This window comes from Solanum verrucosum, unplaced genomic scaffold, assembly GCF_900185275.1.
Source record: "Solanum verrucosum unplaced genomic scaffold, falcon-dt-bn FXZP01000252.1, whole genome shotgun sequence".
In the NCBI taxonomy this organism is placed as follows: domain Eukaryota; kingdom Viridiplantae; phylum Streptophyta; class Magnoliopsida; order Solanales; family Solanaceae; genus Solanum; species Solanum verrucosum.
The window spans coordinates 3,610,098-3,625,464 of record NW_026019988.1 but is presented as its reverse complement, the minus strand read 5'-3'; the positions used below and the strand labels follow the sequence as shown (position 1 = coordinate 3,625,464).

The 15,367-nt window shown below is 31.7% G+C and overlaps 1 pseudogene; it reads left to right on the top strand.

The window, feature by feature from the left end:
- The window catches only part of LOC125818897 (receptor kinase-like protein Xa21), a 236,135-nt pseudogene that overhangs the window by 182,675 nt on the left and 38,093 nt on the right, over positions 1-15,367 (top strand).

The following is a 15,367-nucleotide window of genomic DNA, read 5'->3' as shown; positions in this document are numbered from 1 at the left end:
AAAATCCGACTATATTTGGGTTGGTTTGGTTTTAACTAAAAAAAATCAACCCGAGACCAAACCAATCCGACATTATATATATACTTTTAAATTTTTATTTTATACATAAAAATATTTACTTTGATATAATTTTTAAATATTTCTTATACTTTTTCATAGTTTTTATCTTTTAATATATTATTAGTTCAAGTTTGAAACTTAGAATTCTAAATGGTTCAATAAAGATTATAGTCCACAGATATTGGTAATTATAATAAAGCTTAAATCAAAATTAAATTAATACTAAAGGAAAAATAATAATCAATTCAACACTAAGAATGACAATAATATTAAATATTTGTTCTATGGTTTTATATTGGTTTATTTTAATACATAATCTAATTTTAATTTCCTTTAATATTTAGTCATGTAACTAATACTTATTAAACTTATTTTAGCATGATTTAGTACTTTTAAATTATGATCATTTTCATTATGACTTGTTAATTTGCAATATTTGTTTTACACGATTTCATTATTATTATTTTTTGTTGGATATTTTAGTATCATTACTCATATAATATTTGGTGTTATTTTCTTAAGAAACACCTTAGATAGTTGTATTTTGGTAGGACTAAAGAAATATTTCAAGTACAAGTAAATTATATGTTTGTATGAATACTTTTCCGGAAAAAATCCGAAAATCCGAAAAATCCGAAAAAACCCAAAGTTGAAAAACCCAAGTTTTATTGGTTTGGTTTGGTTTATAGATTTAAAAATCCAACACAAATGGTTTGATTTGATATTTGAAAAACCCGAACCAACCCGGCCATGTACACCCCTAAATTAATTAATATCAGTTTTAGTAGCATTGTTTTAGTTGTTTCGTATAAAAATTTGCAAAACATACTTTCTTCATCCTTGTATATAATAATTTATTAATTTAAACGGCTAACAAACATTTAGGTGATTAAACTATGTATAGGGTAAGCAGAATGCCAAACTGCTAGCACACATTAATTAGATTTAAGTAATAATCATAAATTTCTTAAAGCTACACATTTAGCCAAGCCTAATTAATTTATGAGCAAATAAGTTGAATTAATAACAAATTGGATGTAACAATAGTAGAATTATAGACTACTATATATAGTGAGAAAAAAATCATATATATTATTTTTATTTAATTGTACTTAATTAGCATCTATGTTATTCGTACATTCCAAAAATGTTGTCCCAATCGAATCCTTCAAAATACTTTGCAACTAAAATAATGTTACTAAAATGATACATATATCCTTCAAAAATGTTTTAGCCATAGAAATGTTTATTCTCTTCATTTTTCTTAGTGAGCTTCTTGTATTCTTGATCATGGATAATAGTAAATCACTCTCTTATCATTCTACTTCCTATTTCGAATCAAGATTTAATCTCGAGGAGAGAACTTATAAGTCTTGCAGCTTCAATGGTGAATCGAGTGAAAATCGAGTAGTTAGGAGAAGGAAAAGGGTAGCTGGTTATAACATGTACTCTATGGAAGGTAAGTTGAAAACATCTTTGAGGAACAGCTTCAAGTGATTAAAGAGCAAATTCACAGATAACTATTATGATAATTAGTGTTGTATTATATATATATGGATTTCTTGCTGTATATTATGGTAGATCAATAAACTTGTATAAAATATTCCCTAGGTAGGGAATCAAATCTATATCCGCTTTGTTTGTATCATGTATTGTACTTTTTTTTCCTTCAAATATTTTTAGGAGAACTAATAATAATAACATATTTAAAGTCTGATTGGATTGACTTGAAAAAAGTAGTTTTAAGTCAAAAATAAAAAGTTAAAATAAAATGACTTTTAAGTCAAAAAATAAAAAGTAGGAGGAGACCTACTTTTGGTTTTTGACTTATTTTAAATCCTTTTGAACTTATTTTAAGTCATTTTTGACATTGTCAAACACTTTCTAACTTATTTTAAATTATTTTTTATATTTGTCAAACACTTTCATAAGTCAAAAGTTGACTCAAACGTAGGTTTGACCAACTTTTAAGCCAATCCAAACACCCTCTTAGTGTAATATCATAAATAGAGTTTGGAGAGGTAGAATCTAATTTCTTTGGGTCAGTAGAAAGATTGTTTCTGATAGACTCTTGGCTAAAAAAAAACCTTAATCAAAACAGGATAAAAAGAAAAATAACGCATATAAAATAATAACTAGTAGTAAAATTGGTGAATAGGATACTTTATATAGTAAATATTAGGAGAATTGTTAGCACCTCTAAATTTTCACAAACAGTCAAACCCTTGAAATAGAACAATCGAAGGAAGCACACACAATATATATACATACACTACTGTAAATAAAGCATTGGCGGTAATTAATATCGCAATATTATATTTAGTGATAATAATATCAACACTTTATATAAATACCATTACAGCTAAATTTTAATCATTTTGAATGCAATGACATTATCGCAATTATCACTTAATTATGTTTTGTCACTAAGAAAATAATATTTTTTTAAAGGCGTGAGGTTGAAAAAGAGTACTAAAAAAAGAATTTTTTACCAAACTAATCCATTATTTAAAGCAATGCACCAAAATAATACGTTTTTAAATTTTTTTACAAAAGTAGTATAAACGTATTTCTCAATAACATTTCAGGACCAACTATGTGGAATGCTGTAGTTGACGGCGTTAAGTATAGAAACGTTACTCATAGTCACGTTTTTAGCCTAATACGTTACTCTGAGTAACGTTTTATGTTTTAAAAGTACTCTAGGCCCACATCTCTCAAATACACGGTGTCTTTTTATTTGTATATCAATTGTGAGTTTCAATTTCAAATTCATTCACCAAAACCCTTATTAGCGATTTAGAGAAATTTCCCGCCCTAAACCTTCTATTCAAGAAATCTTCAGCCCCTTGAATAGCATTAGCGATTTAGAGAAATTTCCAGCCCTAAACCTTCTATTCAAGAAATCTTCAGCCCCTTGCACTGCTATTCAAGAAATTTTCAACCCTTATGTACCTGCGATTCAAGATTGTCTTAGGTCTCAAGATTAATTGAGAAATTATGGTTCAACTCTTGATGATGTCGGAAGCTCAGTATGAAGTGTTGTCGGAACCTAGTTATGAAGCTCAGATTTCCTCTCGAACAACTTGATTTCAAAGTATGAAGTTTCATTATAACAAGATGATTTTGCTACTCTGTTTTCTCCCTCTTAAATTACAAATTTTATGATTTCTCCATATTGCAGTCCTCCAACCAACCGTCTAGTAACTACAGAGAAGGAAGATTCACAATAATTTACTGCCATAAACCTTACGAAAAGCTTGGAACATAATAATTTTTCCGGTATGTTTTTAACTCATAAAGCAGTAGAAGAAATGCTTGGATTTAAGAATTTCTATCTTCTCATTTTATATCGTTTTTGTTGTGTAGAATACTTCTGAATAGAATCAATCAAATAACTTCGATTCTTGTATGTCGTGTTTTTATTTAGAAGATTCATGTATGTTAAAAGTGAACATTGAAAAATATTCTTTTTCAGTAAAACACTTGCACCAGTAATGAATAATTTCTAGTTTCTTGTTTCTTTTATATTTTCTAAAGAAAGTGAAAAACAAGTTATCTAACAATTTTGTGTACTACAACTAAGTTTGGTTTGATGTAAGAGGGAGGGAAAGATTGGGGAATAGAAGGTTTGGTTGAAGAATATTTAAGGGGGAGAGGAGATGAAAGTAGAATGCCAAAAAACACTCTTTTTGCCATCTTTCTACCCTTTCTTTACACTTTTTTTTCTGCTTGTTTTAATTTTTTTCATTTTGGCAGCAAATAACATGTATATGTTTGATGAATAATTGGTGTGACTAGCTAATACTAGTTTAAAAGATTTAGTGGATGTTATATGATTTTGTCTATTTAATAATTTTAATGTCATATGTATTTCTTTTATTTTATAGGTAGTTTTAAGTGCTGATAATATTGCATACCAACTAGACCCCGGTCCACTTGAATCATCTGTATTAACAGAACAAATTACCCATAGATCACGGGATATATGGGATGGAAGTGTTAATATGATTTTAAATACGAGGAGGTGTGATGGTAAATTTTGGGACCTCGTAAAGAAATATCCCATCCCTCCTCGAGTCTTAGAAGTGATTCAATTATCTGGATTGTACGGTGTTTACAGGTCTCATCGGCCTATGATTGATCGTAGTTTGATCACTTCCCTAGTCGAGAGATGGCGTCCTGAGACACATACATTTCACTTTAGGACGGGTGAGGCAACTATCACCTTGCAAGATGTAGAGGTGTTGTATGGCTTACCTGTGAATGGTCATCCTGTACTTGGTAATGAGTTGATTAGGACTATAGGAGATTGGCAAAATATTTGCCAAAGATTATTAGGTTTTACTCCATGTCCTCAAGACTTCAACCATAATAGCCTTAAGGTCTCTGCACTTAATGCGCACATGCTAAGGCAACCACAGTTGACGGACATGGCAACACAAGATATGGTTAATCAAAAGGCTAGGTGTTACATGTTTTGGATGATTGCTGGTATGATGATGGCAGATACATCTGGTAGTTTTTTAAAGCTTATGTATCTTCCCATGCTCGAGGACGTCAATGCAATAGGGTCTTATAGTTGGGGTAGTGCGACCTTAGCGTGCTTGTATCGTTTTCTCTGTAAGTCCTCACAAAGTAACCAAAACGAGATAGCTGGATTTCTACCACTACTTCAGGTATACTCAATAACTAAATAAATTATTTATTAATATTGATTGTAGTTCAATTACTTAAATTATAGATTATGTTTAGATTTGGGCATGGGAGAGAGTTACGGTCCTTAGACCACAGGTAATAGCACAAAGAGACATCAGAAATTTTTTTCCAGCTGATTTACCTAAAGGTCCACATGCTACTAGATGGTTTGCACGTTTTAGTTGGACCGACACTACTAAGCATGTGTTGAAAGTGTTTAGGGATGCACTTGATTCCATGACGGAGGATCAGGTACGATATAATATCAATTTTGTTTTAATTTTCATGTATATTGTAGTTTAAACTAATTTTTTTTTCTTTTCATGTAGTTTATTTGGGAACCATATTCTGATGAGTTAATTGAGAGTCTTCCTGACTATTGTCGAATTGGACGAGATATATGGTGTGTTAGAGCTCCAATTTTTTGTTGGGATGTCGTCGAGGTTCACTTGCCTGACCGAGTTATGAGGCAATTTGGGTTGAAACAGATGATACCAACTCCATTTTTATTTGATTCGACACATTTTCACCATGACCGTCGGGGAAGACCAAATACAAATTGGGAGTTGGAGCATGCACAATGGTTGCCTTTTTGGAACCAACGACTTCAATATATTTGTGAAGCACCAATCAATCGTGAACCACTTCGATATGGCGACCCCTACCTTATTTGGTTTATACGCATTACTCGTCTTGTTATTGGTAATCCTACTCTTGTGTCCTCAACAACAACAAGGTTATGTGCCAAATTCAACGGCATACGAAACAATGGTAAGTATTAGCTTCTGTTCTTTTGCTTGTTTGAATTGATTATAAGTTGTTTATTTGTGTACTAAGAGACTTATTATGATCCAACGATAGCCTATTAAGCTTTATACGTCATTAGCATTTGTCTGCCAACTCCCAAAATAAGCATTTTTGTGCAACAGAAAGACTTAGAATCTAACTAAATATGTGTGAGTTGTTTGGCAATTAATATTTTAAGTCTTTGTCCAGAATTTAATGTAATGCACAACCCATTGTAATGTTACTGATATGGTGAAAATAATTATCATATATATCCTGCTACTTAGGTTAGATATACATTACAGTAGCTACATTATAGTGCACTATACAATAGCTAATTAAAAGGAAACATTTCTTAACATAGAGACTAGTTGGGTGCAGTAGTTTAGCTACATTATATTTAATGAATTATTTATAATATGTAGGTGCGTTATATTCATTCGATGGTTGATAAAGCAAAATCACTCGGTGATCAACCATCAATGGAGGATTTTTACATATTTCGTGCAATGGTACGGAATGAAGAAGAAAGATGTTTGACATATGTGCATGAGGCTGATAGGCTTAATGTACAAGCCAATTATAGAAGAGATGACGTACAAGCTGACCATTTACATCACCCTATTCGTAGGCGAGGAAAAGGTGGTGTTGCTGGTAGGAGGGCACGTGCTGCTGAGAGAGGACAAGTTCCTGTTGAAATGGACGAAGCAGTCTTAGAAGATTATCAAGCAACTGGTGATATTGGTTCCACTTCAAGGAGTCACACTCAGGAATTCACTCCAGGTATGACATATCAACCAACAAATTCTGAGATTGTCCCATACATGACGCCACAAATTTCAAGGGATCCAAGTCTTTCGTCACTTGAGAATGTCTTTGGTAATTATCGACCTCAACATTTTGAGAATGTCCCAAATTTTACCTCATCACCTGTGCCAATGTCCATGGAGATCCTTGATGTCATGACTAATTTAGAGGACTCCAACATCGAGATAGAAGGTAATGAGTTGGATGATTCCAACAATGAAGTGGATGGTAATGATCCCGAGAATGCAAGTGGAGGTGGTGAACCATCAGTGAAGAAGAAACGTACAATTTTTCCTAAGTTTTGTGGCACTGGTACAATTTTTTTAAAGCTTTGGTGAACCATTATTTCTTAACATAACTGCTTCTTTTTTGGTTGAATAATTAAAAATTATTTTTACTTGCCAGGGAGTCATCAACTTAACCAACACGTCATAAAGAAAACAACAAAAGGTAACAAAGACACTGTAGCAACAAAAGAAGAAGCAAAGAATAAATCACAAGGCGAAGACTTCCAAGTAAGCTTACTATTCTGTGAGACTGCAAAAACCATATTTTTAGTTGATTTTTCTCTTTAAGATTGGTTTTCCAGGAGTCTTTTAGTTTTTAACTAGTATCTTTTATTTTTCATTTACTTTATATGGTGGCATGAGATAAATTTAAATGGAGAAACATGGTCAGTGATGATTCATATACCCACACGTAATTGATATTGTTGATTGGAGCTGTTGTTTGCATTTGGTTATGTCCTGCATCTGGTATGACTTATTATTTGGTTGCTAGTCCTTTTCTAAATCTCTGTTTTTATTTGGTTTTAGAGTCTCATGCAAGTGATTTTCTTTTTGTTGGTCAGATCCACTGTTTCTCATTGATTTTTGATATTGGGAAACAAAATAATATTGTGTATGAGATGAGTTTTATGTTGGTTCTTCTTCATGTGATATAGTAAGCAATTAAAGATTGTTGCTTTCTTTTGTTTTGTGATGCAAGTTAGATAAGGGGTTAGCATTGCTGCAATTATGATCTAAAAAGTGGCTTAAATTTGACACAATGATTAGCTTGTTCTGCTACAGAATGAATGTAACATCAGATAAAGGGTGAGTTTGTCACAGCAATAAGGTATTTCCATTACAAAATTGATTATATATATAAGGACCTTGCTATAGCACCCAAGGGTATGGGATAAGGTATTTTCATTACAAAATTGATTATATATATAAGGACCTTGCTACCACCCAAGGGTATGGGCTACTGGTCAATTAAGTGGATAGAGTACCATAAACACCAGGTGATTTCTTCCCCTTTGCCTAAGCATTGGTGGGCGGAGATACTTGGTACATGTGGAATGGTCAAGGTAATCTCAGCTTTCTTACACATAAGACATAATGATATCAGCTGATATAATATTTTTGTCACTTATATTTGATAAAATTCTTTCCGTTCTTTTAAGTAAGTAGAGCACAAAAAATAGCATGGCTGTTTGCCTTACTTTTCTTGAAACAAGACAATTGATAAAAATTAAAATAACATATTGTCTTGTACATGATGTTTGGTGCTGTCAAAGTGACTTTGGTTAAAATCTTCTTTGATTATATGATGGGCATCTTTCCCAGAAGCCTAACTTTCCCGGAAGAATTATTACTTCTCCTACAGCCAATATATGTTAGTCAAGTTGATTTCTTAATCACCATGCCTTTTCAAATTAACATGCAAGGAGAGTATACACATTGTACAGGGAGTCGATATACTTATGTTTCAGCAACATATCGAAGATGGCTTATTGTATGACTTGCTGATCCTGGGTAGCTATGTGTATACTGTTTCAGATTAGGCAATACCAGCACTTGGAAGATGGTTCAGTGAATGTTGTAACTCGTGGGCAACAAGGTTTTCATTTGAGGCGCCGCTGGATGGATGTGGAGGGATCAGTAAGTGTACAACACATACTATTATATTTATTTTTAAAGAGGTATCCTTAATTTTTTCATCTTCATAAATTCATGTTCCGTTGCATCTTTTTGTCTAGCCTTGTGGGGAGATACAGATTGTCAAAGAAGATTTGCCGTTGAGAACACCCAGAGAGGCTGTTGGAAGATTAACACCATTAAGTATCTTCCGATCTAATGTACATAGTCAAATACCACCGATAAATCGCTCTCGAGTTGAGCAATATGGCTTTGGGAAGATTAACACCATTAAGAAAAAAATTACAGCTTTGTTTGAGAGCTACAAAGTGGTCGTTGGACGTATATTGTAATTACGTTGTGATTCCTTCAAATTGTAGTCCTTTTGCATTTTGTGTCAATATCTCAGTTATAAGAAAGGAATTCACTGCAATTATTGATTCTTATGTCTTGCAAAGCAACATGTTTTATTACTCGCTGGAGACTTTTGTAATTTTGTAATTTTCTATTTTGTCTCCAGGAGTATGAATACATGGATGTTTCCAATTATTTAAGTTAATTTTACCTCAATGTCACTAAATTTTATTGTATAGTAACCATTGGGAGGTCTCATTCTTTATCTATTCATTACATAGATACATTGTTATGTACAACAATCTTGTATTAGCTGTGTAATTGACAAAAAAAAGAGCATAAGGCTTTATTATTAACACCAGAGAGTTCACAAGAGGAGAAAAATTTATGACATTTAAAGTTATTGCTAATTAGACATCCTTGAGTTACATTACAGTAGATAATTTATGACATCTGGAAATCTGAAAATCTGAAAATCTGGAAATCTGGAAATCTGGAAAATCTGGAAATTAACACTAATAATTTTTTCTCTATTAGCAATCTGGAAATTAACCCTAGTTACATTATAGTAGATAACTGAAAGGAAATTAACACAATTAGACATCGGCCCACAACTATTTACTTAAATTTAATTACGATTGGGACATCGACGCCTATCATGTCCAGTCTGTCTACATAATCCACAAGCTCGCTCATACACTGTAGAACCACAATCCATTTCATTAGGTATTCTAGTTGTCCTTGGCCGATTAGGACGACGATAGAATTCATTACTTCTCATTGTAAAACTTGGAGATGGCCAATATGCCTCATGACCAATTGGTGAGAATGACCCAGAATATGTTGCAACATAATTCTCTATTGTGAAATGCTCGCTAACAAAATTTCTAGCTATCCCCCCCATTCTATCAGTTACCTTCATGACGTGTGAACATGGGAAGTGCAAATTAACCCATTTTCCACAATCACATTTTCCTTCATTCAGTGAAACACAATGAGGATTACCACCAGTACCATCAACCTGTATAGATCTAACCTCGTATACCCCTGTGGGTATATTCCAATCAAAAACAAAGTGCCTTTTTGAACTTTCATAATTCTTCTCCCACTTTATTTTGAACCTCCCAGTATATAATTCATTTTGTTCTGCAAGTTGGTGCGCTATTTGAGACCTACGGGTATACCGTTCAATAGTTTACTCCAATGAAAGTCTAACCATAGCAGTGACAGGCAAACCTCGTGCTTTTTTCAACACTCCATTGAATGACTCTGAAAGATTTGTTGTCAACACTCCCCATCTTTTTCCACCATCATGGCTAACGGTCCATTTGTCCAAGGGAATTTCCATGAGGTATTCATGTGCTTCGACATTTTCTTCTCTAATTTGCCACATCAAGGATTCAAACTTCCTTACTTGATGGGCTGAAGCAGCCCTCCACATCAATCTGCTGAGGTCCTTGTTTGGAAATTTAGATTGAAAGTTGCTCTATAGATGCCTTATGCAAAATCGATGGAAGGCTCGAGGCTCTTGAAATCGCCGCAACTCCTGCAAACTAGTCAAGATTCCTTTTGCCCTATCAGATATAACACATACATTTTGTCTACTTTTTATCACATGTGCACTCAAATTTCTAAAAAACCACTTCCATGCCTCTTTTGACTCTTTGTCTACAATAGCAAACGCTAAAGGAAGAATGTTATCATTTCCATCAATTCCAACATCAATTAATAATTTGATCTCATACTTTCCATAAATATGAGTTCCATCTACTGAAATAACAGGGCGACATGTTTGGAATCCATCTATGCATGGCTTGAAAGCCCAAAATACAAATTTAAAAGTTTTTACCTCTGATGAACTCATAGACTCTTCGTGTTTCCATTCCACAACTGTTCCATGGTTAAAGTGTTGAAAAGCTGCAAAAAATTTAGGTAGGTCACTAAATGATTTCTCAAAGTCACCATACACCAATTCAAATGCGCGTTGACGTCCAAGCCACGCTTTTCTATATGTCACTTGATGACCAAAATTTTCATGAACCTTTGAAATGACATCTACCACCAAGTACTTAGGATTTTTTCTAATTTGATTTAGAAACAGTGATGCTATCAAATTGGTATTTAGATTGGCGTGACCACTAGAAAGCCCTTCAGTCTCACATCTATGGTTTTCAACATATTTTCCTATTTTCCAAAGGTTATCTCCAACTTTTCGACCTCGAAGAAACCACAAGCAACCCAATAAACTATAAAACTTACATCTCACAACCCATAGACTCTTGGTAGATGTTACCACCTTGAACTCCTTATTTTTGTGCAAACTCCAAATCGTTACCGCCCGTTTCAACTTTTCTTTACTACTAAAAAAAATACCTTTTTTCAAATCCTTTTTTGCTTCCTCAGACCAAACTGAACAATATTCCATCTCAGATTCACATGTAGACATGAAAATGTCCTCCTCATTCTCTAATGTCCTGAAATAGGGTATGTCATGATTTTGTATTTCAGACACGCCTTGTTTATGATTATGAAGATTTACACCATTCTGAGAAAAATCTCTAATATCATCGATATCTTCATCAGGTTCACTTTCATCACCATCTTTTGGAGGTTCATCTTCCTCCGAACTTTCATCACTAATTTCAGCATTTACATCATTATATAGATCAACGCTGGTCTCATTATCTCTGTAAAAAAATATTAGTTAAATTCTAGCAAAATTATAAATATAAAAGCTTGTTTTAAAAGCGATAATTTATACTCTAAAAGGTTATTTCTTCTATCAATAAGAGATAATTTATGTATACTGACAATAAAATTATCTTATTGAATTGTTACACTAAAATTCAATAAAATATAGATTTGTTGTTTTACCTGACCTCATAATCTCTGTGACTATTATCAATATGCATTTGACTACTTGACCCTTCACCAAATGATCGATGACCATGCATCGACAATTGTTGGAATGGTGGTTGAACAATCGGTTCTACAAAATGAGGTTGATTGGCCATGGTAAAGCCATAATTTTGAGCCAATAAATTCATGTGATAACCATGATGACCACTAACTTGAAATACAACATTTTGATCTGTTGATTTGGACTTTACATACATCTCCAAAACATTTATATCAATCTTATCCGCAAATTTTTGAGGTATGAAAAGGAATTGTAACAAAGATTGGTCATTCTCAATTTTAAACTCAATGAACCTTGTATTGTTACCTTGAATTGAACATGGATATTTTCCAGAAATATCCATATGAATATTTTCACTATTTGTTCCCATTTTCTCATGCAACAATCCAACCAATTCAACATAGTTAGTTGAGGTAGACATGCTAATAATCATTCTAGCACATTCAGTATACCTAAATCCATTCATATCCTTAATTATTTCGCCACCCCAATACAAAGCAACCGTCACATTATGTTCAAAGCTCGTCATCTTTATCCTACACATAAAAATAAGATATTTTAAAAAAATAATATTAATAAATTAGAAAAATAATTTTAAAGCTATAGTAAGAACTTAACATTATATGATAAATTTGACTTATTTAATTCATACCTGATGAAGTTTTGTGAATATTATTTTAACAATGGGCAACACAAGTGAAAGTTTTGATGAATATTGTTGGAATATGCAAAACATTCCTTACAACAACATTTATTTTATAATCACATGTGGTCAGTTTGAAAAATGGGGAATATGAGTATATGACTTTAACATAGTGTTGTAACTAACAGTCACGTTTTTAAGGTAAAACGTTACTATGAGTAACGTTTTATAGCTAAATTTGTAGGATTCGATTCTAAATTTGCAGGAGTCGAAGGCCCGTGATTGGATTCTTTAGAAACGTTACTATGAGTAACATTTTAAATTTGCAGGATTTGATTCTGAATTTACAGGATTGGATGTGATTGGATTCTCAATAAACGTTATTGTGAATAACGTTTTACACCTAAAACGTTATTGTGAGTAACGTTTTACACCTAAAACGTTACTCACAGTAACGTTTATTCATTTAACGTCGTCAGATCCGTCAGCTTTTTGTCCGTTGAATTTTTAAAATAAAAATAACCTAAAACGTTACTATGAAGTACGTTTATACTACTTTTGTAAAAAACTTAAAAAACATATTAGTTAGGTGAATTGGTTTTAAAAATAGCTTACTTTGGTCAAAGTTTCCTAAAAAAATAATTTATTATCACTAAGAATCTCCTTTTCTACCGTGTGATATGTCGTCTTCCATAAGCCAAAAAAATAATCCAATAAACATACTAACATCACTTGGAATTTACCACATAAGGTAGGATTTTCATTAACTACACAAATAGGTTCTAAGAGAGATACCAAGGGAAGTACAATCTCGTGGTTAATGAAGTCTGTTGAGAATCATGACGTCTCAAGTTTAAAATTTAGTTGAGATAAAAAACACTAGGTGCCCATAGGCTGTGGATAGGTTTTCCTTTTTTCGAATTTTTAGTTTTAAAAACTGTTTAGACATAGAGTTGCTATAGTTTTACCAACAACAAAAAAAATTGAGTTGATTTTGAAATTTGAAAAATTCCAAAAAGTTGTTTTCACAATTTTCACAATTAAAAAACAACTTCAATTGTATTTATATCCAAACATAACTTGCAATTCCAAAAACCATTTTCAACTTGAAAATTACTTTACTTTTTTTCAAATTTCACAATTTTTTCACATTTGTTCAAGTTTTGATGAATATGTTGATGGGAAATAATTATAATAAGCAATGAAACTAGTCGAGGTTCACACCAGTAAAGATAAATAAAAATTTGAACCATATTTATTTTATTGAAACATATCCATGCAAAAGGAACCATATCTCAAAACCTAACATCAATTTTTAGTTTCTTGAAACAAATTTAAAAGTCACATGGAGCAAATTTGAAATTGCAAGTAAAGGCAGATTCTTTCCAACTGTTTTGTCACAAGAAATCAGTCCTGTGGATTAAATTAGTAAAATATTAAGGAGGATTTCATAATCTAATCTTTATTCTCCCTAATCCCTAGTACTTAAATATTCCTTAAAGTATTTCCAAAACATTCCTTATCTGTTTGACTATCCTTTTGCTCAATTCTATGTCAGATATAAATTTATTCGTATTCAATATTTATATTAAATTATATTAATTTTAATAGTTGGGTCATAAATTAAAGATAAAATATATTTTGGTTAATTAAAAGTATTATAAATGAATACACATAACATATTTTTATGGGTTTTGAAAATATCGTAAATTTTTTTCCAGAAAATCATCATGATGGATAACTTTATTCATCAGGACTTACACAAATAGAAAGAATAAACATAATATTTTACATGCTACCTCGACTAATATTACGATCGCGACTAAATATATTTATACCTTTTCTTTGTATGATTGGTGCTTGAGTTAATGTATATGTCTTCAAACTATTTTATTGAGTATCTGTTATCGATTCTATATATTAAAAAAAAAGGTACATGATAGAATATATATTCAACATTACTTTTACTTTTTCTTATTCGGTCAAATTAACGTTACGCAATTACAACGTGAATTGTGCCATTGATATTGTTGACTACTTTCGTATTTGCAAAAAGCAAATTCTGATTATATATTACTATAATAAGGCAGCCATTGATATTATTTTTATAATGAAATTTTAAAGAGATTATATAACATAGCTAGATTATATATTTATATATATAGTTGATCATATTTACCAGCATGTATAATTATAATTAATTTTTTTGCACGATTTTAAAATAAAATATTATATACATACAAATCATATATTCTATTTTCGTATTATAAAACAGATGTTATTACATAAAAAATAATTTTAATATAATTAATACTAGTATCCTTAACAATACTCTCTCCTTTCCTATTTATATGTTATCATTTGAGATTTCACATCCCTTAAGAAACTATGCAAGTTTATCATTCTATCTTTCTTTAGTAAGTATTCCCTTGAAGTCATGTTTTAAATAAATGAACATAAATTAATTTTTTTTGATTAATTAAAGAGGAACTTTCGCATATAGCCACTCAAAAATAGTCTAATTACGCTTCATAGCTATAGTTTGTTAATTACGATTCGTAGCTACATGTTATAGGGAGGAGAGTGGCGAGCGAGACTGGGAGAGGGAGGAGAGAGGTGAGCGAGAGAGGACAGAGAGTGGGAGAGAGGTAAATTGTATATGTATATCGGTTAGATAATTGTATAATATACATATATTTGTATATTCTGGCGAGAGAGATTGGGAAAGGGAGGAGAGAGGTGAGCGAGATTGGGAGAGGGAGGAGAGAGGTGAGCGAGATTGGGAGAGGGAGAAGAGAGGCGAGGGAGAGAGGATAATAATCTGTATAATTCGCATGTACGTTTGTGTAATTCACATATTTTTGTATATTTTAGTAATATAAAGTCTGAAATTATACAAATATAATAAAACTCGAAATAATGAATTGATACAAACATAAACATATGAACTTTAAAAAATTATACAAAATATATTATATAATTACATTATATACATTATATTAGTATACAAAATCCAAAAAACTACACGTTTATACAAACTTTAAAAAGTTATACACAAAAAGATTAAATGTATATGATGACAAAACTGAAAAACCAAATGATATCATCGTCATATATAAATATAAACTATTGTATACAAATACAAATCAAACAAAGAATTGTTAGCTGTGAATTATATAAATATGACGAATTATACAT